Source organism: Lissotriton helveticus, chromosome 5_1, assembly GCF_964261635.1.
Source record: "Lissotriton helveticus chromosome 5_1, aLisHel1.1, whole genome shotgun sequence".
Classification (NCBI taxonomy): domain Eukaryota; kingdom Metazoa; phylum Chordata; class Amphibia; order Caudata; family Salamandridae; genus Lissotriton; species Lissotriton helveticus.
In genome coordinates, this window is record NC_136065.1 from 2,129,273,512 (window position 1) to 2,129,300,180 (window position 26,669).

A 26,669-nucleotide genomic window follows, 5' to 3' on the forward strand; every position below is an offset into this window, starting at 1 on the left:
CTCAGTGACCTCTTACAGTCCTGTCCAACTACTGCAGAGCTAGTAGCCAGGCTCAACGACCCCGCGAAGTACCTGTCCAACCAGTGCAGTCCTTGTACCCAGGCTCAACGACCCCTCACAGTCCAGTCCAACCACTGCAGGCCTTGTAGCCAGGCTGAACGACCCCAGGCAGTCCTGTCCTACCACTGCAGACCTTGTACCCAGCCTGAAGGAGGCCTTTGCTTTCCATCCAACCACTGTAGACCTTGTAGCCATGGCTCAATGACCCCTCACAGTCCTGTCCAACCACTGCGGAGCTAGTAGCCAGGCTCAACAACACCTTACAGTCCTGTCCTACCACTGTAGGCCTTGTACCAAAGCCCAACGACCCCTAGCTGTCCCGTCAGACCACTGCAGACTTGAACCTAGCCTTAAGGAGGCCTTGCTGTCTCGTCCGACCACTGTAGGCCTTGTGCACAGGGAGCACTGCACAAACCCCCTCCACCCAGCCATCAGAGGGTCACCAAAGCAAGAAAAGCATAAACCATGCATGGATCTCAGCAGGGCCACATGGAGAACAGAGAATGGAAAGCAGAAAGGAGAGAAGAGGCAGAGCAAAGGAGGAAGAGGAGAAAGGGCCGAAGAGGAAGAGGAGAAAGGGCCAAAGAGAGGAGGAGGAGAAAGGGCCAAAGAGAGGAAGAGGAGAAAGGGCCGAAGAGAGGAAGAGGAGAAAGGGCCAAAGAGAGGAGGAGGAGAAAGGGCCAAAGAGAGGAAGAGGAGAAAGGGCCAAAGAGAGGAAGAGGAGAAAGGGCCGAAGAGAGGAGGAGGAGAAAGGGCCAAAGAGAGGAAGAGGAGAAAGGGCCGAAGAGAGGAAGAGGAGAAAGGGCCAAAGAGAGGAGGAGGAGAAAGGGCCAAAGAGAGGAGGAGGAGGAGAAGGGGCAAGAGAGGAAGAGGAGAAAGGGCCGAAGAGAGGAAGAGGAGAAAGGGCCGAAGAGAGGAAGAGGAGAAAGGGCCAAAGAGAGGAAGAGGAGAAAGGGCCGAAGAGAGGAAGAGGAGAAAGGGCCGAAGAGAGGAAGAGGAGAAAGGGCCGAAGAGAGGAAGAGGAGAAAGGGCCAAAGAGAGGAAGAGGAGAAAGGGCCAAAGAGAGGAAGAGGAGAAAGGGCCGAAGAGGAAGAGGAGAAAGGGCCGAAGAGAGGAAGAGGAGAAAGGGCCGAAGAGAGGAAGAGGAGAAAGGGCCGAAGAGAGGAAGAGGAGAAAGGGCCGAAGAGAGGAAGAGGAGAAAGGGCCAAAGAGAGGAAGAGGAGAAAGGGCCGAAGAGAGGAAGAGGAGAAAGGGCCGAAGAGAGGAAGAGGAGAAAGGGCCGAAGAGAGGAAGAGGAGAAAGGGCCGAAGAGAGGAAGAGGAGAAAGGGCCGAAGAGAGGAAGAAGAGAAAGGGCCGAAGAGAGGAAGAGGAGAAAGGGCCGAAGAGAGGAAGAGGAGAAAGGGCCGAAGAGAGGAAGAGGAGAAAGGGCCAAAGAGAGGAAGAGGAGAAAGGGCCGAAGAGGAAGAGGAGAAAGGGCCGAAGAGAGGAAGAGGAGAAAGGGCCGAAGAGAGGAAGAGGAGAAAGGGCCAAAGAGAGGAGGAGGAGAAAGGGCCAAAGAGAGGAAGAGGAGAAAGGGCCGAAGACAGGAAGAGGAGAAAGGGCCGAAGAGAGGAAGAGGAGAAAGGGCCGAAGAGAGGAAGAGGAGAAAGGGCCAAAGAGAGGAAGAGGAGAAAGGGCCGAAGAGAGGAAGAGGAGAAAGGGCCGAAGAGAGGAAGAGGAGAAAGGGCCGAAGAGGAAGAGGAGAAAGGGCCGAAGAGAGGAAGAGGAGAAAGGGCCGAAGAGAGGAGGAGGAGAAAGGGCCAAAGAGAGGAGGAGGAGGAGAAGGGGCAAAGAGAGGAGGAGGAGAAAGGGCCAAAGAGAGGAGGAGGGGCAAGAGAGGAAGAGGAGAAGGGGCAAGAGAGGAAGAGGAGAAGGGGCAAGAGAGGAAGAGGAGAAAGGGCTGGCGAGGACGAGGAGAAAGGACAGGCAGGAGAGCTGGCAGGGAGCCTTGAGTAAGAATGATAGAAGGTGATACGAGAGGGAGAGGCGGGTAGGAAAGAAAGATAGGGTGACCCAAGCGGGAGGGATGGGTAGGAAAGAAAGATAGGGTGACCCAAGCGGGAGGGCCGGGCCGGAAAGAAAGACAGAGTGACACGAGGGGAGAGATGCGACAGAGAGGGACGGCTAGGAATGAAAGACAGGGTGACACGAGAAGGAGGGGCAGGTGGGAATGAAAGATCGGGTGACACGAGAGGGAGGGGCGTGTAGGAATAAAAGATAGGGTGACACGGGAGGGGCTGGTAAGAATGAAAGATGGGGTGACACGAGAAGGGGGGGCAGGTGGGAATGAAAGATAGGGTGACACGAGAGGGAGGGGCGTGTAGGAATAAAAGATAGGGTGACACGGGAGGGGCTGGTAAGAATGAAAGATGGGGTGACACGAGAAGGGGGGGCAGGTGGGAATGAAAGATAGGGTGACACGAGAAGGGGGGGCAGGTGGGAATGAAAGATAGGCTGACCCAAGAGGGAGGGGTGGATAGGAAAGAAAGATAGGGTGACCCAAGAGGGAGGGGTGGATAAGAAAGAAAGACAGGGTGACACGAGAAGGGGGGGCAGGTAAGAAAGAAAGACAGGGTGACACGAGAAGGAGGGGTGGATAAGAAAGAAAGACAGGGTGACACTAGAGGGGTGACACAAGAGGGAGGAGTTGTTTAGAATAAAAGATGGGGTGAAACGAGCAGGAGGGGCGGGTAGGAATGATAATAACAGGGTGAAGAGCAGAGGGAGGCATTTATAGAGTCTTCACCCACCCTAAGGACATCCTGGCACTATAGCCTAAAGCATCCTGCAGGTGTCAGAGAGGTGGGTCTGGCCAAGGTCAAGATTCAAGGTCCAGAGATTCATTAAAACTCCTGTCTTTTGAGGTGTATGGAAGGCCAGGTTGCAGGTGTGGAGGATGGAAGGGAGGGGGGTTGGTTCTCTCTCACCAGCAAGCCAAAGAAGCTCCTGGTCACCTGGTCAGGCAAGCACGGGTTCTCTGAGCCAGCCTAGTCCTCCCCATAGTAGCGCAGACCAGAGACAGAAAGTGAATTCTGAGAAAGCGTGTCCAGGGTTAGCCGTATCTGCACGACACTTGCATCAAGAAACCACAAAGTAAGTCTCCCGGGCTATGATTGAAATAAAGTCACAATGACATAAAACTCCATCGGGGGCTACAAAGTTCTAGCTTATTGAAGTAACAGCTCCATTCCAGGCAGCATCTCCATTCAGCAAGGACAGTCAATGGCAGATTCACTGCAGTACTCACAAGTGGTCCCTGGAGGCTTATCCCCCGCAGTCACACAGCATGACTGGCAGCTCCAGGCATGTTTACGCACCACTTGCAGGTTTTCAAAACACATAAATAAAAGGCATTGTCATTTACAATGCCAATAGCACAAACTCTTGCAAATGAGAGACCTAATGCATTACAAATGCTTGTTGAGCTCCGAGACGGAGGCAGCAACAGGAAGGCAGGGACCGTGACGCCAGGCTGTGCGTTTCAAAAGCAGAAGGAAGGAGGAGGCCGCTGCACCCACAACAGATCTCTGTCTTTAAATGCACAGCTAATGTGGCAATATAAGAGCAAGAATTACAACCCTGTTTACAAAAGAGCTCTGTAAACCACTGGTCTTGAGATCTCCAGCTTAAAGAAAGAAATAGTGCCACAAGCTCTGAGTAACGACACATGTCACAGGGGAAGTCCTTGAAAATGCGCTGAGCTTTTAATGCCCATATCCTGAATACAGCAAGTCTCGTACAGACAGCGCAAGTGCTGCCCAGGCGAGACCTAAAAATTGTGGGCAGGTTTAACATTTCATTACTGCCACATTGTATGATAGTCCACTGCCAGCTGGGGTGCCAAGCGGGTCATGACCAGAGCTACCAGAATTATACAGCAGGGGAATCATGCGGAACCAGTGACTAAATCATGCGGAAAGAAAAGGCATGTTATGCAGCGTAAGGCGGTTCAATGTGTGACAGTATTCTTTTGTCACTTTACACATGGTAACATGGTCAGGGAAAAGAGTTCACCTTATTAGGATCAGTTTAACATCTAAATACATTAATTAGCAACTGAAAAGAAGGTCAGTCAATCTTTGCGAAGGCCCTTTTACTGCTTAGGAACACGAGTCACCAAGTATTTTATTTAACGTTCTGATGGATTATGTGGCAAATGCAGGGAATCTATAATTGTGCACAAAACACAGGAGAATAGGAGAATTTCAGTGGCCCTGGTCATGAACTGTGTGTAAACCGGCAAAGCGTCCGGTCGTGCCCTCAGCTGTCTTCGGTACCCACTGGTGTCCACTCCAGTCAGCGTCCTTTAGGGAGCGGTAAAATGTCAGGCTGTGTCTTCTGACAAATTGCTGTGTATTCTTTTAACATGGGATTAGTGTTTAGTCTCCTTTTTCGGAGTGCAAAGTGAGTGGAGTTTTTAAAGTGAATTATGTGACAATCTTTCTGGAGTACAGGCAGTGAAGGTAAGTCAGGAATGGCTGACAATGCACAACAAAATGTAAATACCTGCAAATGAACTGTATGCATTCAGCAGTTAGGAAACCTAAAATGGAGCACTTTTTTTGTAATTCTGAAGTAAGCTGTAAACAGACTTTAATAGGTTCAAAACAAATCAAGACACTTTACTTGGTGATGGACAAACAATATTCACAGAAACCTGATCTCCACACATCATTTGACGCTATAGTTTCAGCAGTAAAACAGTATGTCTATGCAAAGTTAGTGGCCATTTCAGAGGAAAATATGCGGTCTGTAAATGACAATGCACTACCACGTGATCCTTTAATCGCAGTCAAAAATCACCCCGCCTCATGTCCATCAGAGTTAGGTATGTTGTGAAAGTTTGTCGTTCTAAAAAGCGGGTTGTGTGACTGTGTCGATCCATCTTATACAAACAAACAAAAGGAAATATTAAATGCACTTGCATAATATCCGTAGACCCAGACTGTTTTACAATATTTAACTGAGATAACCAGACCTATTGTCCGGAGGGAGGCGCCCGATTGCATGAGGGGAATGTTTGAGCATCAAAACAGGTCAACAGGAAACAGAAGATGGGCCTTAGGCAAGATTATTCTGTTGTTAGTCTTGCAAGAGGGAGACAGAAGTAAAAACATTTTAGCTCACATACACAATTTTAATATTGGTCTGACTGCCTAACAAAGAGAGAACGTTAATGCCAGCATAAGGGAGATAACCGTGTCCAAACCAGTAACTAGGAGACTGTGCAGCTAGTGAACAGTATACTCGTGCATGCTTCCAAGTGCTAAATGTGGAACCAAGTGATGAAACGTACCAAGCTAGGTAGGTGACGTTTATCATCCTATGCCAGCACGTTTATGGCAATTCCATAAGAGGTCTGGCTGGCTTCTCGAGCAGTGTTGAGCTTACAGCAGTCCTATTGCTTCTCACACTCCCTCATTGTGTGTTCGCGACTTTTGCTGAACCTGTTCTGAATGTCTGAGGTTTCTCCTGCTACTGCCACCTGCCTTATCCTAATTCTCGAGTCAGAAAAGGTTGACCTGCTGCTGCCCAGAATGTTCCTTTCATATGTTATGAAGACCAGAATAATAACTCAAAGAGAATGTCATTGCCAATGTTTGTTTTAATGTATGGTAAAAATAAGAGAGAGTAAACCCTTAGATAATGTGGGACTAAAGTTTACTTTTGTGTTCATATGTAAAGGAAGCAGCTTTAGAAATTGAGTAGGCGATTACACTTGTAAAAGATGACACGTGTCCCCATGCCATGCCATGTAGAACACTATCGGACAATAAAGGCAGTGTGAGTCCATGAAGTTAGAGAACAACTGACGGTGTAACCTTAGTGGGATGTGTGTCTGGAACTGGAGGAAGAGGAAGGCAGTGTGTGCCACGTAAGGTTAAGTAGCCTGGAAACCTGCAAGTCATAGGTTTGTGTCCTGGAAGGACCAACTCAGACCTTCATTCTTCCAAGCATCATCAGAAAGTATATCAAGAGCGTAAGCAGCTCAAACGGTCCTCATCACTATTGATCTGAAAGTGAATGCCACACTTTGCTACATCTACACATGAAGGATTATCACACGCTTCTCTGGAGGGCACAGATTCCTGCGTCTTCGCCCATCAAGTGCCAGCAATGAGAGCTTGGGTGTACCTCCTGCCAAGTCCTGTGTGGCCCACGTACAGGAGCGAAGTCAGCAATGTGGCTTCCAAGAAGGGTGCCTCAGCATCAAACCCAGTGCCCAGATCCTCCTCCCCCAAATTAGAGGGCACAGGGGCATGGTTAACCACTTCCGCGCCCTTGGTCTCCTTGCCATGCTCAACACGCGGATGAGGAGGCAGCAAACCACAGCTTCCTCCCAGTGCGCCCATGCTGCCCTCAGGCGGGCAGGGTTTGGGAAGCAGGCCTCTTGGCATGTGCCAGGCGCACTCAGGGCCCAGGGGGAGGATGTGAAGTCACTGCTTAGCCAGGTGGCTCTGGACACCAACCAGAGGCGGTTGTAAGGTGGAAGGGCGGCTTTTGGCAGGCTGTGCCCATTAGTGCATCATGCCAACAGCTGGACGAAAAGGCTGCAACTGAAAAAGACAAACGGCTTCTACTAGCAAGAGTGGCATCGCTCAGGAGAGAGTGGCAGATAGAGTGGTAAGTTATCTCAGAGGGAGACCTGCATGTAACCAGACGGGCAGATCTCTTTTAACCCTGCCTGGCCCGTCCTTCTATGAACTGTACAGGGTTACTATCAGCTCCTGGTATCTATGCACACAAGGATGACAACAGAGCTTGTGTGCCTAAACATTTTAGGAACAGTGGCCCACAGTGGCCTAATTTGTGAATCACTGACCAACTTACATACTGAGCAAGCAAATAATCCAGAAATACACTGAATGGGACTACCGAAAAACCAGCCCCTTTCGCGACAGCCAATTGTGGAAATGATTGCATAAATACACCTTTTAGTGGTTCAATATGGCGCTCAAGAGTGATCATATCGTGCCAGAGACTGGGTTGCGGACATGGATAGAGCCATGATTGCAGAGAAGGATGTTTTTGGATTCCCCCAAAAATGGGATCATAAGTGGGCTGCATGGAATATACACAGGGGTGAAATATATCGGTCTCCCCCGGGATTTAAAGTGGTAACAGACATCTAACAGCACGTGAAAAGCGATGCGTTTTTCTGGGCTCTACCCGAGTGGGCACACACATACCGTACAATGACACTCTAGACCTCTTTCTATTTCCACCTTAAAAGAAAAGAAAGTTCTCAAAATGTTTTTTTTGTGTCTGCCAATGGCTAAGGCTGGCCTGGAGCCCCAAGGTGGCCAGCTGGGCCAGGAGCCCCCACGGGGGCCGGCTGGCCCAGGAGACCCCACGGGGGCCGGCTGGCCCAGGAGCCTTCAAAGGGGCGGGCTGGCCCAGGAGCCCCCACAGGGACCGGCTGGCCCAGGAGCCCCCATGGGCTGGCTGGCCCAGGAGCCCCCACGGGGGCTGGTTGGCCCAGGAGCCCCCACGGGCCAGCTGGCCCAGGAAACCCCAGAGAAGGCTCTCAACAAGCCGTTAACTAAAGCCTGGACGCATGAAAGCATGCTGACGGAGAATGTAATTAGAAACAATAATGGGGCGACCCGGTGTCCCTCAGAACCTGGGTATGCGTATTAACCATAAACAGTTGGTTCTGTCGGGGTTTCAATTGCTTTTAGAGCATAAAGCTTACTTGCAACACATAACAATGATTTGAGAAAAAAGTAATTAACATAACATACACCAAGGTAAGAATTCAATACTATATTCAAAATTAAATGTCAACTATTTATGGCTGTCGCAATTTACAAATTCAATTGCAATAAGAAATAGGTGACTATGGTGAGAAGGTGACATGTGGTGATTGCTAATGTGACAGTACACTATATACAAAACAGATAAACATGCAGTCAAAAAATGGGGAAAAACAGTTTGTTCGTCCTTATGATTTTCGCACATATGCTACAGCATCCATTGCTAATTTAAACTGTGATCAGGAGCGTTGTGCAACATATGTGTTACGTCACCTATTTCTTCTTGCAATTGAATTTGTAAATTGCGACAGCCATAAATAGTTGACATTTAATTTTGAATACAGTATTGAATTCTAACCTTGGTGTGTGTTATGTTAATTACTTTTTTCTCAAGTCATTGTTATGTGTTGCAAGTAAGCTTTATGCTCTAAAAGCAATTGAAACCCCGACAGAACCAATTGTTTATGGTGAAGACGGAGAATGTTAAACATACCACGAGCACCATACGTACTGCAACAGGGACTGTGATAATAATTCATGTTGTATCAGAGTACAGGCTTTCATATTATCAAGCGCTTGATACCAGAAATCAAACGTGGCAAGCACTACATAGAAACAGTGACATCAATACATTAATCCAATCTACTGAGGTAAAGGACGAGATTGCACGCAACTAATTAAAGGTCTACAGGCCTTTGCACAGTGTAACACCAATACATCTGTAAAGGTCTACTGGTTTTAGCATAAGTTTCCACAATAAGCCAAGCCTACTGCCTTGGTCATAACATCTCTTGATAAACTGTTCAGATCCATGACAACTGACAATACTTCTCCCAATGAACCAATCAGGCCAATCGCCTTTATCATTGGCTCAGCACAATAACCACTTCAGACCTAGTGTATCGAGCATAACTTTCCCACAAGTAACCAGCAAGTATACAGCCTTACAATTACAAATAAACACTAAATTGTAGTCGGTAAAACAATATAAAACTCCTCCTGGGGGGGACTTTCAATGATTGTCAAAGTGAAAATCTTCTACCCAGATGGATTATCAGAAGGGTAAATTAAGACCAAGACTCTGCCTATCACAGTAATCTGCGAGCTGCCATGGAGCCAAACTTCGATTTCCAGGCCCTAACACAGTGGCCAAATCCGCTCTTAACAGCCTATTCGCTTTATCATGCTTTTCAAAATAAAGAAATGAGACCTATTGCCTCCGTTGCAACTTTCCACGAGGAGCAGAAGGTCAGACCTATGGCGTCGGACATTACTTTTCTCAATGAAGCAATCAAGATTACACATTTTATCACTGGCTTTTCACTATTGCCAGCTGAGACCTACTGTGTGTAGCATAAGCTTTCCCACGAGGCATGCAGTCATAACATTCTAACTATGGAAATTACAGATGTAACTCCTCGTTAGAGGCCCAAAAAAATAATTATCACAGGGAAACACTTTTATCCCCACTATGATTTCCTGTGAGGTTCCATATATTAAAATGAATGTCTACCTACCAGCTTGAACTTTGTGCAATATCTATCCACCATGAAAGCCTATTGGCTTTACCACACGCAACCACAATAAATATGCAAAGTCTACTGCCTATATACCTTTTTATAATAAATAGAACAGGCCTATAGCCTTGATCAGCCTCCCAGTAGTACGACTCAAAGCTCTTTTTTCTCTTGATCACACAAGGTCAAGTGACTGCTGTACTGTCAGTCAGTCCTTAAAATTGCTTCTTTTCATGTGCTTCAACCAAAAGGAAACGAGAATAAAGTATGGCAATGGTTTGAAAGTGCTAAAGTGTGACGATTCTGTGTCGTTTTGATGCTGGGTTTTGAATCCTGGCCTCCCCAGGAGCAAAGAAAGCATATGGAGTGGCCTGGCAGAAATGGTTTCGTTTGCGTTGGAGAAGAAGTGTCCGTCATGATTCAGTTGAGACGGTTCCCACTGTAAACAACTTGACAGAGTTGAATGAGGGTCGAGTCATGTACGACTACTGATTTATATTGGGGCAACATTTCAGAAAGACAGGAGGTGATTAACGGGCTAGCAGAGTACAGGATTTATTGATTAACAGACTTCTGAGGCGCATTCTATTGAGGAAGACCCTGACATACATCTCTCCTTGGGGTGTGAACAGGGGGTGGAATTTGTAGAGAAGTTGGGGTGATAATAAGCTTCTTGTTTTACAGACGGTCTTCAAACCTGGTTATGTTATTGTGGCTGGTATCGTTTCGAAGGGTGTCAGGACAGGACGAAGGTGTAGGACTTTCAGATCCTAGCAGAGTTCCTCAACTAGAGAGAACGTGTTTCCATTTCTCCAGAAGAACAAAGATGCTACCAGAAAAGCATTCTCTTTCCCAAGTTCCCGAATGAAGACATTGTTTGTGTCAAGATGTTTGAACAAGAGTGAAAGGGGGACTCTGGGCTTACCCATGGCTGGGTCATCACGGTAGGTGGGACTCCATCTATGGCAGGGGGTACTTTATCCCAAACATCTGCTGTACCCTCGGCCTGGTCACCCCCACACCTCCCGCCTGCTCCTCCTTACCTGCCTGAGACTCGCACCCAGCGACGCCCCAGCCGCCACAGGACCACCCAGCGACGCCCCAGCCGCCACAGGGCCGCCGCCGAGCCCCCAGGCTTCCCGCCGGGTCCCACGAGACCCCGCCCCCCCGGCCGCCGATTGGTTCCCGCGCTCCCCGCCTCCCCGCAGACCCTCCCTCCCGGCTCCCCTCTTATGACGCCCCCAGAGCGACCGCGCAGCGGACGAGCGCAGCAGGAGCACCGATTGAGCGCCGAAGGTGCGCCAAAGGTAAGCCCGTCTACGCCCGTCCGTGCCTGGACCGCGCCCAGCGCCAGGACCCCTGGCCCTCGCAGACCCCAGCCCACCCGCCGGACGTACGACGCCGCCACCCTCAACGCACTCTACACCGGCCGAACCCCTGGATGCTACCGAGCCACCCCGAGACGCACCCAAGGACCCTTCACCTGCCAGTCCTGCAAGTTCTCCTGCATCCGGACCTGCACTGCACCAGCGCCCACCAAGCCGAACACCGGCAGCAACCACCTGAAGTGCATCCTGCTCAACACCCGCTCCGTCCACAGACACGCCGTCCAACTTTGGAACCTCCTCGACACCACAGCTCCTGACGTTGCCTTCCTCACGGAAACCTGGATGAACGACTCCTCAGCGCCCGACATCGCCATCCCAGAGGGCTACAAGATCATCAGGAGAGACCGCGACAAGCAGACTGGAGGAGGCATCGCCATCATCCACAGGAACACCATCCGCATCTCGACCAACACCGACGACACCCTGACAACCGCCGAACACCTGCACTTCCAGATCCACACCGACCTCAAGACCACCCTCAGGGGCACCCTGATCTACCGACCCCCGGGACCACGCACTCAATTCAGCGAAGACATCGCTGACTCCATCAGCCCGCACGCCCTCCCCTCCGCTGACTACATCCTCCTCGGGGACATCAACTTCCACCTGGAGAACAACAACGACCGCAACACCACCACCCTGCTTGACAACCTCGCCACCCTCGGACTCCAGCAGCTGGTGACCACCCCCACCCACCTCGCCGGACACACACTCGACGCCGTCTTCTCGTCCAGCAAAGACATCGCCTTCAGCCACGCCACTGGACTCCACTGGACGGACCACAGCTGCATCCACTTCACCTTCAGAAGGACCACGGTCCACCACCACCACCAGCAACAGGCTGCACGAAGAAGCTGGAACAAGATCACAGCCGACCAACTCGCCGCATCCCTAAACCAGCACCCTCCCGCCAGCTCAGCGAACCCCAGCCAAGCCACCGACAACCTCACGAAATGGATCTGCACCTGCGCGGACGAACCCGCCCCTCTGAGGACCCCGCCCAGCAGACCCGGAAGCAAGAAGGCCCCGTGGTTCACCGACGAACTCAAGAGCTCCAAGAAGAACTGCCGTGCCCTCGAGAAAGCCTGGAGAAAAGACCCTACACCGGACAACATGACTACCCTCAAGCTCGCCACCCGAAAGCACCACCAACTGATCCACGCCACCAAGATAACAGCATTCAAGGACCAGCTGGACAACAACGCACACAACAGCAAGGAACTCTTCAACATCGTGAGAGAGCTCTCCAACCCCAACGCCGGAACCAACGACATCACCCCATCGCAAGACCTCTGCAACTTCCTCGCCTCCTACTTCCACAACAAGATCGCTGACATACACAACAGCTTCAGCACACAAACAACGCTCCCCACGACCACACCAACGCCCCCCACCACCACCCTCAACGCCTGGACACCGATCAACCTCGAAGACACCATCAGCACGATTAACTCCATCCACTCCGGATCTCCAACCGACCCCTGCCCTCACCACGTCTTCAACAAGGCCGACGCTGTCATCGCACCCCACCTGCGGGACATCATCAACACCTCCTTCGACACCGCCACCTTCCCTGAGAGCTGGAAGCACGCCGAACTCCGCGCTCTACTAAAGAAACCAACGGCGGACACCACCGAACTCAAGAACTACCGCCCCATCTCGCTCCTCCCGTTTCCAGCCAAAGTCATCGAGAAGACCGTCAACAAGCAACTGGCAGCCTTCCTCGAGACGACTGGATCCCTCGACCCATCTCAGTCAGGCTTCCGGGCCAACCACAGCACCGAGACCGCCCTCATCGCTGCCACTGACGACATCCGAACCCTGCTGGACAACGGAGAAACAGCGGCCCTAATCCTCCTGGACCTCTCCGCGGCATTCGACACTGTCTGCCACCGCACCCTAGTGCAGCGCCTCAGCAACGTCGGAATCAAGGAGAAGGCACTGGAATGGATCATCTCCTTCCTCGCCGGAAGGACACAGAGAGTCCGCCTCCCCCCGTTCAGATCAGAAGCCACGGAAGTCATCTGCGGCGTCCCTCAGGGCTCCTCGCTCAGCCCCACCCTCTTCAATGTCTACATGAGCCCCCTTGCGGCCATCGCACGCCAACACAACCTGAACATCATCTCCTACGCCGATGACACCCAGCTGATCCTCTCCCTGACCAACGACCCCGCCACCGCCAGAGCCAACCTACACGAAGGGATGAAAGACGTGGCCGAGTGGATGACGACCAGCCGCCTGAAACTGAACACAGACAAGACGGAAGTCCTCATCCTGGGCTCCTCACCCTCCGCCTGGGACGACTCCTGGTGGCCCCCCGCCCTGGGCAACGCACCTAAACCGACAGACCACGCACGCAACCTGGGCTTCATCCTGGACTCCGTCCTCTCCATGACCAGACAAGTCAACGCCGTCTCCTCGTCCTGTTTCAACATCCTGCGCATGCTACGTAAGATCTTCCGGTGGATCCCCACCGAGACCAGGAAGACGGTCACCCAGGCCCTCGTCACCAGCCGTCTGGACTACCGCAACGCCCTCTACGCCGGAACCACCGCCAAGCTCCAGAAGAGACTCCAGCGTATCCAGAACGCCTCGGCGAGACTCATCCTCGACGTCCCCAGACGAAGCCACATCTCCAGACACCTGAGAGACCTGCACTGGCTCCCGATCAACAAAAGAATCACCTTCCGGCTCCTCACCCACGCACACAAAGCCCTACACAACCAAGGCCCGACTTACCTCAACAGCCGCCTCAACTTCTACGCTGCCAAACGCCATCTCCGCTCGACCAGTCATGCCCTCGCCGCCGTCCCCCGCATCCGAAGAGCGACAACAGGAGGAAGGTCCTTCTCCCACCTGGCCGCCAAGACCTGGAACTCCCTCCCGACAGACCTACGCTTGACCCAAGACCACCTCTCCTTCAGGAAGAAGCTCAAGACCTGGCTGTTCGAGCAGTAGCGGACCCCCCCCCTAGCGCCTTGAGACCCTCCGGGTGAGTAGTGCGCGGTATAAATGCCTATGATTGATTGATTGATTGATTTGCAAACATCTGCACACAGAGTAATTCTGGGATGTAGTGATTGGAAAATATCAATTATTTGTAATACATTGCACAGAGAAGTTTAGGCAGTGCTGTGCTGATTTACCTACAGACAAGCACCAATAATCGCTTTAAAATATAAATATCACAAACCCCCATCTACCTTTCTTTACAATGAAAAAATCATGGGTGAAACACCACTGTGAAGAACAGCCTCAAACTCAATGCCCAGTAGCGTATACAGCAGTTTGTTTGAACACCATACATATTTACATGCACAGCATTCGGCTACAATTTTAAACCTAAATATTTGCATGTTGGATAAGTTCCTTTCACAATAAATTCCGCTCAATATTAAGTAGGCTAAAATGATTATTGTTACAGCATTTTTTTGCCTTTGTAGGTCCTGGTTTTGACATCACATCTTTCAAAGAGACCTTCTGTTAGCAAATACAGAGAAGGCTTTCCCCCAAACCTTTCACCATTGGCTTTCTACGATCAGTCTTTCAGTCATTGGCTCAAGACTTTGTCTTTTATGTCTTTGTTCAGCGCCGTGGAGTTTTTATCTCTCACTTAATGCTGTTGGCTGTCTGAGTGTATCCTTCCACCTCCATTCAAGTGCTTGGATTGAACTGCATGAGGGACTACGTTACAACTCCAGCCCTGCCTGTCTGCTCCTCATGAATACCTCTTGAGGGTCTTGCTCCAATGTGCCAATGCTGCCTGTGTTGGCACATTAAATCCACACCTATCGGTTTTGTCAATGCTTGTTTTAGTGTTGGATGAACAGTGCTACACTCACCCATTGCTAAATACAACTAATCGGAGCACACATTTGGGGAAAATAATGCCTTTAAGACAAGGGCCTGTGGAACAGGATATGGTCGTCACTGAGCAGATAGAGGTTGTTGCCTAGCAGACTTCATTCAAGAGAACATGGAGGTGAGAGCAGTGGTGGACCAGCCTCAGCAACACTAGCAAGTCACTCTTATTCTCCAAACATTAGACTGGTTTCCTTGTATCTCGATTTGAATTTAGATTTACAAAGGTTCATGCTCTTCATCATAATTGCCAGCAAAACTGGTAGTCAGGCTTCAGATGGTACTCCCATCTGGATGGGAAATGGAGGCTAGAGGTCGGCCCATGTGTTACAAGAAGAACCTTGGGGGGGCAGGCTCCTACAGGTGGCAAGAGCACACCTTAGTAATCATCTCACTACTATGAATAAATCATCTCAAAACTCGAGGCTCCTTAAGAAGAGAGCAGGAAAGCCTTATGAGCAGCAAGGGCTAAATCAATCCTAGCGCGAAGGACTGGGCATAGGAATCCGGCAGGTTAGTGCCCTATTCAAGGGCACTGGGCAAAGGCATCCGGGGAGTTCCAGAGTTGAGCGCCCAGCACTCTGACAGCTTTACCTCTGTGCTTCTCCAGCAGGTGTGCGGTTAGGTTCTTCCTCAATGTGCCGCAGCAGACCAGACAGCAGTAGTACAGACGTGACCATCAGCAAAGGAGAGGAAACACCGGCTGAGCACCAGGAATTGGAAGCCAGTGCCCTTCACCACTTATGTGGTCCTCTCACGGCGATGTGGAGCAGGTCCAGGGAGGAGCACAATAAGTCTTAGAACAGTCACAACAATATAAAGACTGCGGTACAACCAACAACCCTCCAAATTTGGTCAGAAAGAGACCGACCTATGTCAGAGGTAAGGCTCGTTTTGTATTTCAAAGAGTTTGACACTATGGGGGTCATTATGATTGCGGAATTCCCGCATCCTCCGGGCCGGCGGAAGCCACCGCCGGCCCGGAGGATGCGGGAAAACCGCAGCGGAGCCTCCACAGACCCACCACCAAATTAGGATGGCTGGTGGGTCTGATAATCTGTCCGCAGCTTTTCCGCCGCGGTCGGAAGGCGACCGCGGCGGAAAAGCACTAACATGTCTGGTGGTGTCTATCAGACACCTTAAACAAAGGGAGGAGGACCCCACACAGTCATTTTCTGGAAATCGACCGGAGGTGACGGGCTGCCAGGAGAAAGGAGCAGGGAGGCCGACTAAAACTAAAAAGAAAACTATACATTCGCGTGATTATTCCCAGTCAAGCGACATGCTGGCCGTTGATCTTCAATTGTAACTAAGAGGATCAAGCTAACGACGGCGTTTGAATCCCTATTCATTGGATAAAGAACCATCCCAGTAATAATCATCACGGTGGCTCCTCCTGGCAGCAATTCCCAGGAAGAATATAGCAGACTAAAAGGTCCATAAACACTTCCTGAAGTCCGCCTATAAATGCAGATGGCTACGGAATGAATATTGGTCCAATACCCAAATCAAAGAGATCTATCACATTTGTTAATTGAATACGGCAGATCGTGAATTTTCTTTCATCAAGAAACCCTTAGAAAACACCTGGGGCCAGTCAGTACCCTCCTGCAGAGCCATTTTTACTTTTTCTGGAATAAGAATCAGTCCTGAAGAAGGTGTTCTATAAGAAAAACCGAAACGCTGCGTCGACTTTTGTGATACTTTTCGTTTTTAAATTATTTTGTATAAAAACAATTTTTTATGAAGTACACTTGTCCAATTTGAACATGTTTTTTTAATTGTTTTTAATACTTACCTGAATTATTATTGATTGTGTTACTTGATTATGTTAATAAATTTGAAACAAGAGTTTTTACCAAACATTTGTTGCGATATGTCTCAGATATCTTTATAGCTTTAAGTATTCTCTATTGTCTAACTACTGTCCCCTATGTCCTGTTGTATCTTTGCCTTTCCCGCCTATCAAGCTGGCATGCTGTCTATAGTTAGATACCCTCAGTAATAATACTGAACCTGGATATATCCTCTGATGTCCATTCTGTAACTGGGACCTTTTCTTTTGATACTAGTCTATCAGACACCGCCAGGCATATTAGCATGTCTGCAATTCTATTCTTTTCCACGGCGGCTTTTCCGCCGTGAAAAAGCATACGGACCTTCACTTCGGGGGCCCGTTGCGGGCCCCCTGGGTGAAGGGGTGGTGGGGGGTGCACATGGGGGGTACCTATGGTACCCCCCTGCATTTGCGTGCACAATGCAGCAGGCACCGCGCGGTGCCTGCCGCTTTGTGCACGCAAATGCTGTGCATGCATTTTTTACATTGGGGCGGGTGCAGCTTGAAGCTGCACCCGCCGCAATGTTAGAGATAGAGGATGTGACCGCCACCCTGGCGGTCACATCCTAATCAGATCGGAGGGAACGCCGCAGCCCATGCGGACGTTCCCTCCTCCTCAGGGGTCGCGGACGGACTCAAGTCCGTCCGCGATCCTAATCGACCCCTTAGTCTGGCCTAGCACTTTACCCACTTCTAGCTCTCGACTCCCTCTTACGTCCCATCTGCCAGAACTGCCCAGCAGCCCACATGCCTCCCAGGCATGGCTCGTCAAGTGCTGTAATGCTGGGGTCATGGTCCTACCAGAAAGCAATAAATAAATCAATAAACAAAAGTAAAGACAGGTCGAAGGAATCTGATAATTCAGACGTTAAAGCCCTCACCCACCCGATTGGGTGGCAAGCTTCATCATCGGGATGCCCCTTGTAGGGCCGGCGCCCCAATGGCCAACGAGACCCTCAAGGGGGCTCTTGGCCGAAGATCTTTGATATTATCAGCCGTGATGAGTGAGGATGTTTAGAGTGTATATTGAAAAAGTGTGAAGATAAAAATGACCACGAGTTCCCCTATTAGAATTTATTAAAGTGGGGTCTTCCATCAGGACTAAAAACAGAAGGCACCACAAAGAGTGACAACCAAGCATTCCGAAGCTTGCAAGCAGCAAGAAACCTGAAACCAAGAGTTTGTAGCAGCGGGTAAATCCGAAGAGAAGCCTGTCCCACTTCATTCCTCTGCAAGGTGGATAGGGAGGCGGCCAGGTAAAATATGTGAAGAGACCAGTAAGGAACGGTAGCCGCAAGCCTCAAGGAATGCAACAAGGTTTTTGTTCACTGTTTGACACAGTTTCAAGCAGAAGGAGAGAACTTTACCAAGTACACTATGGCAGGAGGAGTTTCCAAACATGAAGTTTGGAGCAGCATTCGGAGCAACAGCTGAGACCAAACTATGGCAACAACTGTGGAGTGGTGATCATGTTGGAATATGTACCTCCAACCTGCAAAGAAACACGCTGTCCAGTTCAACTTTATACATAACATTTATGTATCAGCCATCTGTTGAAATTTGGTATGGGCTACCCGTGCAGGAGGAGGCACGTACGGCGAGGACCAATATATGAAATTTGTGCATGTGTAGGAGTACCCAGCAGGGGAGGGGCTCTCTTTGAACTTCTCAGACAGATGTCAATGTGAACCTAAGAAAAATGAGAGGCAAGAGACTGCGCTGACAACATTCATCATTATGTATTTTTTATTTAATAGTTTCCATAAAGTGCTGAGGTGACCATAGGATGCTAAATACCTCCAGTATATGAGGTGGGGAGGTGGAAGCCGCGCTAAGGAATGTTATCAGAATGTAACTTCATGAGGATGCAAACCCTTGACGAGTAGATTGACAGTTTTGTTGAAGAAGGTCATGAGATGACCTGGAAATGTTCACAAAGGACGTGAGTTAATCACATTATTTGGGGAGGAATGCTGCAGGCCGGTCAATCAGAGGGTGACCCACCTGTTGAAGTAGTACACGCTGATAGATTAAGTAATGTCTCTTTTATAACAACACCATCTCAAGAATCAAGGAAGCGGTTCATCTCAGGGTTCTAATAGCGTTCAGACAGCTCGTAGGACACACCTCTTTATAAAGTGAGCCACTGTAAGGATTGTGTGTGGGGCCCTTTAATAAGTAGCAGTCTCGCTGGTTGCTCCTCTGGGCTCTACAAAAGATCTGCATGAGAAGAACCGGCTACGAGACCGCATTCATATCCACTCCAGGGTATTTAAAATTCTGTCCTGTAAGACCATTTTCGAGCCCATCGTGTCAAGAGCTCAAGGTATATTTAAATATGAAATCAAGAGCGACCACACCTAAAACCAAACACCAGTACAAAAAAAATGGTCTCGTAGAGAGCAGATATTTCAACCCCACTATGCGTGTCATTCCAGAATTGGGTACGGTCCAAATGCCTACATGTGTAATTCTCCTTAGTGTAACATTACTCTGCTACTGGGTACTTGGTGGGTAGTCTGATCTTGCACAGCTACAGCGCATGATGCTTGGCAAATTGTAGTGGTGTCTGTAAGAAGAAGCAAAAGATTTGATCTTCCACACAACTTTTAGAAGCACAACAGTCTCACAGAGACCCCCAAAGTTTGAAGAGACCCATAGAGTTTGATAGCAAAGCCTCAAACTACGGCTCACACTGGATGGAGCTTCTGAAAACCAACCATGCTGGGAGCACGCCTGACAGGAGTTTAGACTGTGCTGCAATGTGCACCATTGCAGTACCCGTCACCAGTCTGCCGCTGCATGGGGGCATTCAGAGGGGATCCTAGTCATCTGCCCCTCAAAGAACAGAAGCGAAGGGGCTCAAACTGCAAGCAGAGCAGCGCGAATCTGATCTTAACTAAAGAAGACTTCTACTTCAGTAAAAGCAGTGGGTGGAGAAGGGGGGATTTGGACCAGAATAAAATGGGGCCACAAGTAACAAGGTCCCGAAATCTATCCTCATCGACCACAGTTCTCAAACCAGAGACAAGCAAGAGTAGGTCGAAGAGCAGAGACTGCACGGCAAGACCCTGGGACGCCATAAGGGAGGATCTGAGGGAAACACAGCAGCTCCCAGGAAAGCAGCCAAGCGCCAGCGGAGTGTGAAGGGTCCTGAAGCAGCCACCCCAGCTCTGGTCCTCAGGTCTGTCCAGAGGAGGTACGGGGAGAAGGTCACACTGATTCGGTAGGCCAGGAGAAAGTAGTGTGAGGTGGAAGGGTAGAGGCCACCCACACCGCTCCTCTCCTCACCTGGCAACAGAAACGCTCCGTTACCACCCAAAAGCGGTTGGACACATAGTAAGTATGGAGTACAAGTGCTGATCAAATAACAGAGAAATTGCTTGTGTTGGGATCTAGCAATACACTCTTAGAAACCGTAATATATCAGCAATATGCTCCAACAGATACAAGAGTATCAGAAGTACGCTCCAGATACAAGAGTATCAGAAGAACCCTCAAACAAAAACAAAAGTAAAAGTATCAGAAGTACTCACCTGATACAAGAGTATCAGAAGTACACTCCAACAGATACAAGAGTATCAGAAGTGCACTCCAACAGATACAAGAGTATCAGAAGTGCACTCCAACAGATACAAGAGTATCAGAAGTGCACTCCAACAGATACAAGAGTATCAGAAGTACGCTCCAGATACAAGAGTATCAGAAGAACCCTCAAACAAAAACAAAAGTAAAAGTATCAGAAGTACTCACCTGATACAAGAGTATCAGAAGTACACTCCAACAGATACAAGAGTATCAGAAGAACCCTCAAACAAAAACAAAAGTAAAAGTATCAGAAGTACTCACCTGATACAAGAGTATCAGAAGTGCACTCCAACAGATACAAGAGTATCAGAAGTGCACTCCAACAGATACAAGAGTATCAGAAGTGCACTCCAACAGATACAAGAGTATCAGAAGTACGCTCCAGATACAAGAGTATCAGAAGAACCCTCAAACAAAAACAAAAGTAAAAGTATCAGAAGTACTCACCTGATACAAGAGTATCAGAAGTACACTCCAACAGATACAAGAGTATCAGAAGTGCACTCCAACAGATACAAGAGTATCAGAAGTACACTCCAACAGATACAAGAGTATCAGAAGTGCACTCCAACAGATACAAGAGTATCAGAAGTGCACTCCAACAGATACAAGAGTATCAGAAGTGCACTCCAACAGATACAAGAGTATCAGAAGTGCACTCCAGATACAAGAGTATCAGAAGTGCACTCCAACAGATACAAGAGTATCAGAAGTGCACTCCAACAGATACAAGAGTATCAGAAGTGCACTCCAACAGATACAAGAGTATCAGAAGTGCACTCCAACAGATACAAGAGTATCAGAAGTGCACTCCAACAGATACAAGAGTATCAGAAGTACACTCCAACAGATACAAGAGTATCAGAAGTGCACTCCAACAGATACAAGAGTATCAGAAGTGCACTCCAGATACAAGAGTATCAGAAGTGCACTCCAACAGATACAAGAGTATCAGAAGTGCACTCCAACAGATACAAGAGTATCAGAAGTGCACTCCAGATACAAGAGTATCAGAAGTGCACTCCAGATACAAGAGTATCAGAAGTGCACTCCAGATACAAGAGTATCAGAAGTGCACTCCAGATACAAGAGTATCAGAAGTGCACTCCAACAGATACAAGAGTATCAGAAGTACGCTCCAGATACAAGAGTATCAGAAGAACCCTCAATCAAAAACAAAAGTAAAAGTATCAGAAGTACTCACCTGATACAAGAGTATCAGAAGTGCACTCCAACAGATACAAGAGTATCAGAAGTGCACTCCAACAGATACAAGAGTATCAGAAGTACACTCCAACAGATACAAGAGTATCAGAAGTGCACTCCAACAGATACAAGAGTATCAAAAGTGCACTCCAACAGATACAAGAGTATCAGAAGTGCACTCCAACAGATACAAGAGTATCAGAAGTGCACTCCAACAGATACAAGAGTATCAGAAGTGCACTCCAACAGATACAAGAGTATCAGAAGTGCACTCCAACAGATACAAGAGTATCAGAAGTGCACTCCAACAGATACAAGAGTATCAGAAGTGCACTCCAACAGATACAAGAGTATCAGAAGTGCACTCCAGATACAAGAGTTTCAGAAGTGCACTCCAGATACAAGAGTATCAGAAGTGCACTCCAGATACAAGAGTATCAGAAGTGCACTCCAACAGATACAAGAGTATCAGAAGTGCACTCCAACAGATACAAGAGTATCAGAAGTGCACTCCAGATACAAGAGTATCAGAAGTGCACTCCAACAGATACAAGAGTATCAGAAGTACGCTCCAGATACAAGAGTATCAGAAGAACCCTCAAACAAAAACAAAAGTAAAAGTATCAGAAGTACTCACCTGATACAAGAGTATCAGAAGTACACTCCAACAGATACAAGAGTATCAGAAGAACCCTCAAACAAAAACAAAAGTAAAAGTATCAGAAGTACTCACCTGATACAAGAGTATCAGAAGTACACTCCAACAGATACAAGAGTATCAGAAGTGCACTCCAACAGATACAAGAGTATCAGAAGTGCACTCCAACAGATACAAGAGTATCAGAAGTGCACTCCAACAGATACAAGAGTATCAGAAGTACGCTCCAGATACAAGAGTATCAGAAGAACCCTCAAACAAAAACAAAAGTAAAAGTATCAGAAGTACTCACCTGATACAAGAGTATCAGAAGTACACTCCAACAGATACAAGAGTATCAGAAGTGCACTCCAACAGATACAAGAGTATCAGAAGTACACTCCAACAGATACAAGAGTATCAGAAGTACACTCCAACAGATACAAGAGTATCAGAAGTGCACTCCAACAGATACAAGAGTATCAGAAGTGCACTCCAACAGATACAAGAGTATCAGAAGTGCACTCCAACAGATACAAGAGTATCAGAAGTGCACTCCAACAGATACAAGAGTATCAGAAGTGCACTCCAACAGATACAAGAGTATCAGAAGTGCACTCCAGATACAAGAGTATCAGAAGTGCACTCCAACAGATACAAGAGTATCAGAAGTGCACTCCAACAGATACAAGAGTATCAGAAGTACACTCCAACAGATACAAGAGTATCAGAAGTGCACTCCAACAGATACAAGAGTCTCAGAAGTGCACTCCAGATACAAGAGTATCAGAAGTGCACTCCAACAGATACAAGAGTATCAGAAGTGCACTCCAACAGATACAAGAGTATCAGAAGTGCACTCCAGATACAAGAGTATCAGAAGTGCACTCCAGATACAAGAGTATCAGAAGTGCACTCCAGATACAAGAGTATCAGAAGTGCACTCCAACAGATACAAGAGTATCAGAAGTACGCTCCAGATACAAGAGTATCAGAAGAACCCTCAAACAAAAACAAAAGTAAAAGTATCAGAAGTACTCACCTGATACAAGAGTATCAGAAGTACACTCCAACAGATACAAGAGTATCAGAAGTGCACTCCAACAGATACAAGAGTATCAGAAGTACACTCCAACAGATACAAGAGTATCAGAAGTGCACTCCAACAGATACAAGAGTATCAGAAGTGCACTCCAACAGATACAAGAGTATCAGAAGTGCACTCCAACAGATACAAGAGTATCAGAAGTGCACTCCAACAGATACAAGAGTATCAGAAGTGCACTCCAACAGATACAAGAGTATCAGAAGTACGCTCCAGATACAAGAGTATCAGAAGAACCCTCAAACAAAAACAAAAGTAAAAGTATCAGAAGTACTCACCTGATACAAGAGTATCAGAAGTACACTCCAACAGATACAAGAGTATCAGAAGTGCACTCCAACAGATACAAGAGTATCAGAAGTGCACTCCAACAGATACAAGAGTATCAGAAGTGCACTCCAACAGATACAAGAGTATCAGAAGTGCACTCCAGATACAAGAGTATCAGAAGTGCACTCCAACAGATACAAGAGTATCAGAAGTGCACTCCAACAGATACAAGAGTATCAGAAGTGCACTCCAACAGATACAAGAGTATCAGAAGTGCACTCCAACAGATACAAGAGTATCAGAAGTGCACTCCAGATACAAGAATAACAGCAATACGCTCTAACAGATACAAGAGTATCAGAAGTACACTCCAGATACAAGAGTATCAGAAGTACGCTCCAACAAATACATGAGTATCAGAAGTACGATCCAACAGATACAAAGGTCAGCAATACGCTCCAACAAATAAAAGTGCATCAGCAATACGCTTCAAAAAATACAAGTGTATCAGAAGTCTGCTATAACAAATACAATATCAGCAGTACGCTCTAACAAAATTGATCAGGAGTACGCTCTAAAAAAATTTTTTTTAGATGTATGCGCAGTAAACTTAAAAAAAAAATACAAACGTGTCAGCAGTACACAGTAACAAATACCAGTGTATCAGCAGTACTTTCTAACAAATATAAATTTAACAGGAGCACGTGCTAACAAATTTGAACGTACTCTAACAAATATAAACGTATCAGCTGTACGCGCTAAAAAATAAAAATGTATCAGCACGTGCTCTAACTAATACAAACATATGAGCAATACGTTCTAACAAATACAAATGTATCAGGAATACGCTCTGAAAAATATCAGTTTGGAAAACTCCAGGTTCCTTGGAAATACAATTGAAGCCAATGTAAAAAGTAACATTATTGACGTAGAAAGCAGTGTTACAACTGAATATGTGCATGACGGCATGAAAGAAGCATCTAAAATCATCAGCTCTGTAAGTTTGCCACTGTTGAAAGCAAACACAGGTGACATTATGGTCTGTGGAAACACAGAGTAATGTACACAAGAGTGTGTAAAGGTCGAAGAAGTCAAAAATATGCAAGCTTCCTCATGTACTGCTTGAGCACTTGTGATGAGCCAGTGGCACACATGACTGTCCACTACTACAGAACACTACCATACTATAGGATCCTGGGAAGGATTCGATCAGGCTCTCGTTCTACACTCCCACCCGCCAACTCCGCTCCTCCAGCCTCGCCCTCGCCACCATCCCCACGGATTCGCAGAACCACCACCGGAGGAAGATCATTCTCCTACCTAGCAGCTAAAACATGGAACTCCCTCCCCACACACCTACGAACGACCCAGGACCATCTCACTTTCAGGAAACACCTCAAGACCTGGCACTTCGAGCAGTAGCAGCAGCAAGACATGGCTCTCGAACAGTAGCAGCTGTCCCCCACCCCCCTTCAGCGCCTTGAGACCCTCACGGGTGAGTAGCGCGCTCTATAAATGCTTTTGATTGATTGATTGATTGATTGATTGATTGATCAGAAACTGCAATGATGAACACGAGGACAAGAACCAAAAGCAACACGGCCTTGAGCAACCCAAGGCTGGGCCGCTGATACATTCACAATTCAATGTAAATTACAGCTTTCAAAGACAAACACAAGTTTCATAGGGAAGTTGCTCAAAGTGCCTCAAAATTCAAAAACTTCAATGCCAGTTTGTAATATCCGGTTTGTGTATTTATGCTGATCCCCTGTTGCTTTGGCCTCAGCTGCTCAGCCAGTGTGATTGTGCTGTGTGGAATGTTGGAGTGGTGATGATGAATGGAATGTTTGGGTGCCTGTGACGCGAGGTGTGGCAGTAGCAGCCCCACCAAGCTGCTTCTGGTGGGGCTGCTCTCGGTGGATTTACCAACCTGAAACTAATACTAACTAAATCTACAAACTACACCTTGGCTACTTGTCTTTCATTACTACATTTTTGGCGCCAATTTTGAGCAAGATCTACAGAAACAGTGTGTCAAGCAGTGTAATGTAACGATTCAAGAAACTACTCTCAAGACGCTACGTAAGGAAAACTAAGGAGCCTTAAACAATCATTGGAATGCCTGGCAGCCCCACCAGTGTCCTGTTCATCGAAAAGCCCCAGCCTGGGCGTCCTTCAGGTTCTTACAAGTCTGGATTTCTTACTAGTGGGACAGCTGATCATACCAAGTAATGTGATGTATTTCGGGTCTTTTCATCGTTTATGAGGAAAATACAGACAGTTTGCCAGAATTTGGCAGGGTTTACAAAAACTGCGATTATCTCAACTCAGCTCTTTGGCATCTGTACAGTCATCACATTATTTTGGGAGGTGCAGGTGCTTTGAAAGAGCAGTAATGCTTCATATGTGGTTATCTGGAAATGCAGAGCCGGAGACCGGCGGGGGGCAATACCACTAATTGACTTGGGTAAATTGGTCTTTCTCCGTCCTCATAGGACCTTTGCAAAACCGTTACCTTGTAGCACCTAGTTTTAATTGCAAGCACAAGCAGGTAGTGCAGCTACAGTGGGTGCGCGCGTCTCCACACCATGCACGCATCTCCTCACTGTTGTGCGACGCGTGACGCGCTGCCAGTCTCGCTGTTTGTTCCTGACTTTGCGTTGCTTTCCAAGGACATTTGGGGCCCGTTCGCACCTGGAACCTCCCGGCACTGTTCATACGTACTTGCCACCATCTTGGTTTGCTGCGACGTACAGACAGGACCTAAGTATTATCACTGCTTGACATATTTAATAGAGCGTATGCTTACAATGAAACGGTGATGGGTCAAACCTGATCTTTTGACTGGGTGTGAGTGTTTGATTGGTTCAGATGCTCCGTCCATCACCACCCCCTTTTGTACTACAATGAAACGTATGCGCACACACGGGGGCACAGACAGACGGAAAGCTTAAAAATACAGACCGCCAGGTCCAACAATCAATCAATCAATCATGGCATTTGTATAGCACACTACTCACCCGGAAGGGTCTCAAGGCGCTGGGGGAGGTGGGGCCGTCACTGCTCGAAGAGCCAGGTCTTGAGTTGCTTCCTGAAGGAAAGATGGTCCTGGGTTAGCCAGAGGTGGATGGGGAGGGAGTTCCATGTCTTGGCTGCCAGGTAGGAGAAGGATCTTCCACTGGCGGTGGATGTGTGGAACGGTGGCAAAGGTTTATTGTGCTGCCACTTCTCGGCAGAATTTCGTTGTGGAAATTGATGACTCCATATTTTTGCTGATGGTGCAACATGTGGGCCATAGAACTGGCTTACATTGTGCAACAGTTGGTTTGTGGTCTGGCAAGATACTACATTTGTTTTTCGTCAATCTTTATGGAGGAGCAGCTACCTGAAAACTCCAACAGCT

General features: G+C 48.0%; 1 protein-coding gene across 2 annotated transcripts in view; it reads right to left on the minus strand.

The window, feature by feature from the left end:
* Positions 1 to 26,669, minus strand: part of ABL1 (ABL proto-oncogene 1, non-receptor tyrosine kinase) — a 255,023-nt gene that overhangs the window by 219,194 nt on the left and 9,160 nt on the right. The window lies entirely within an intron of this gene.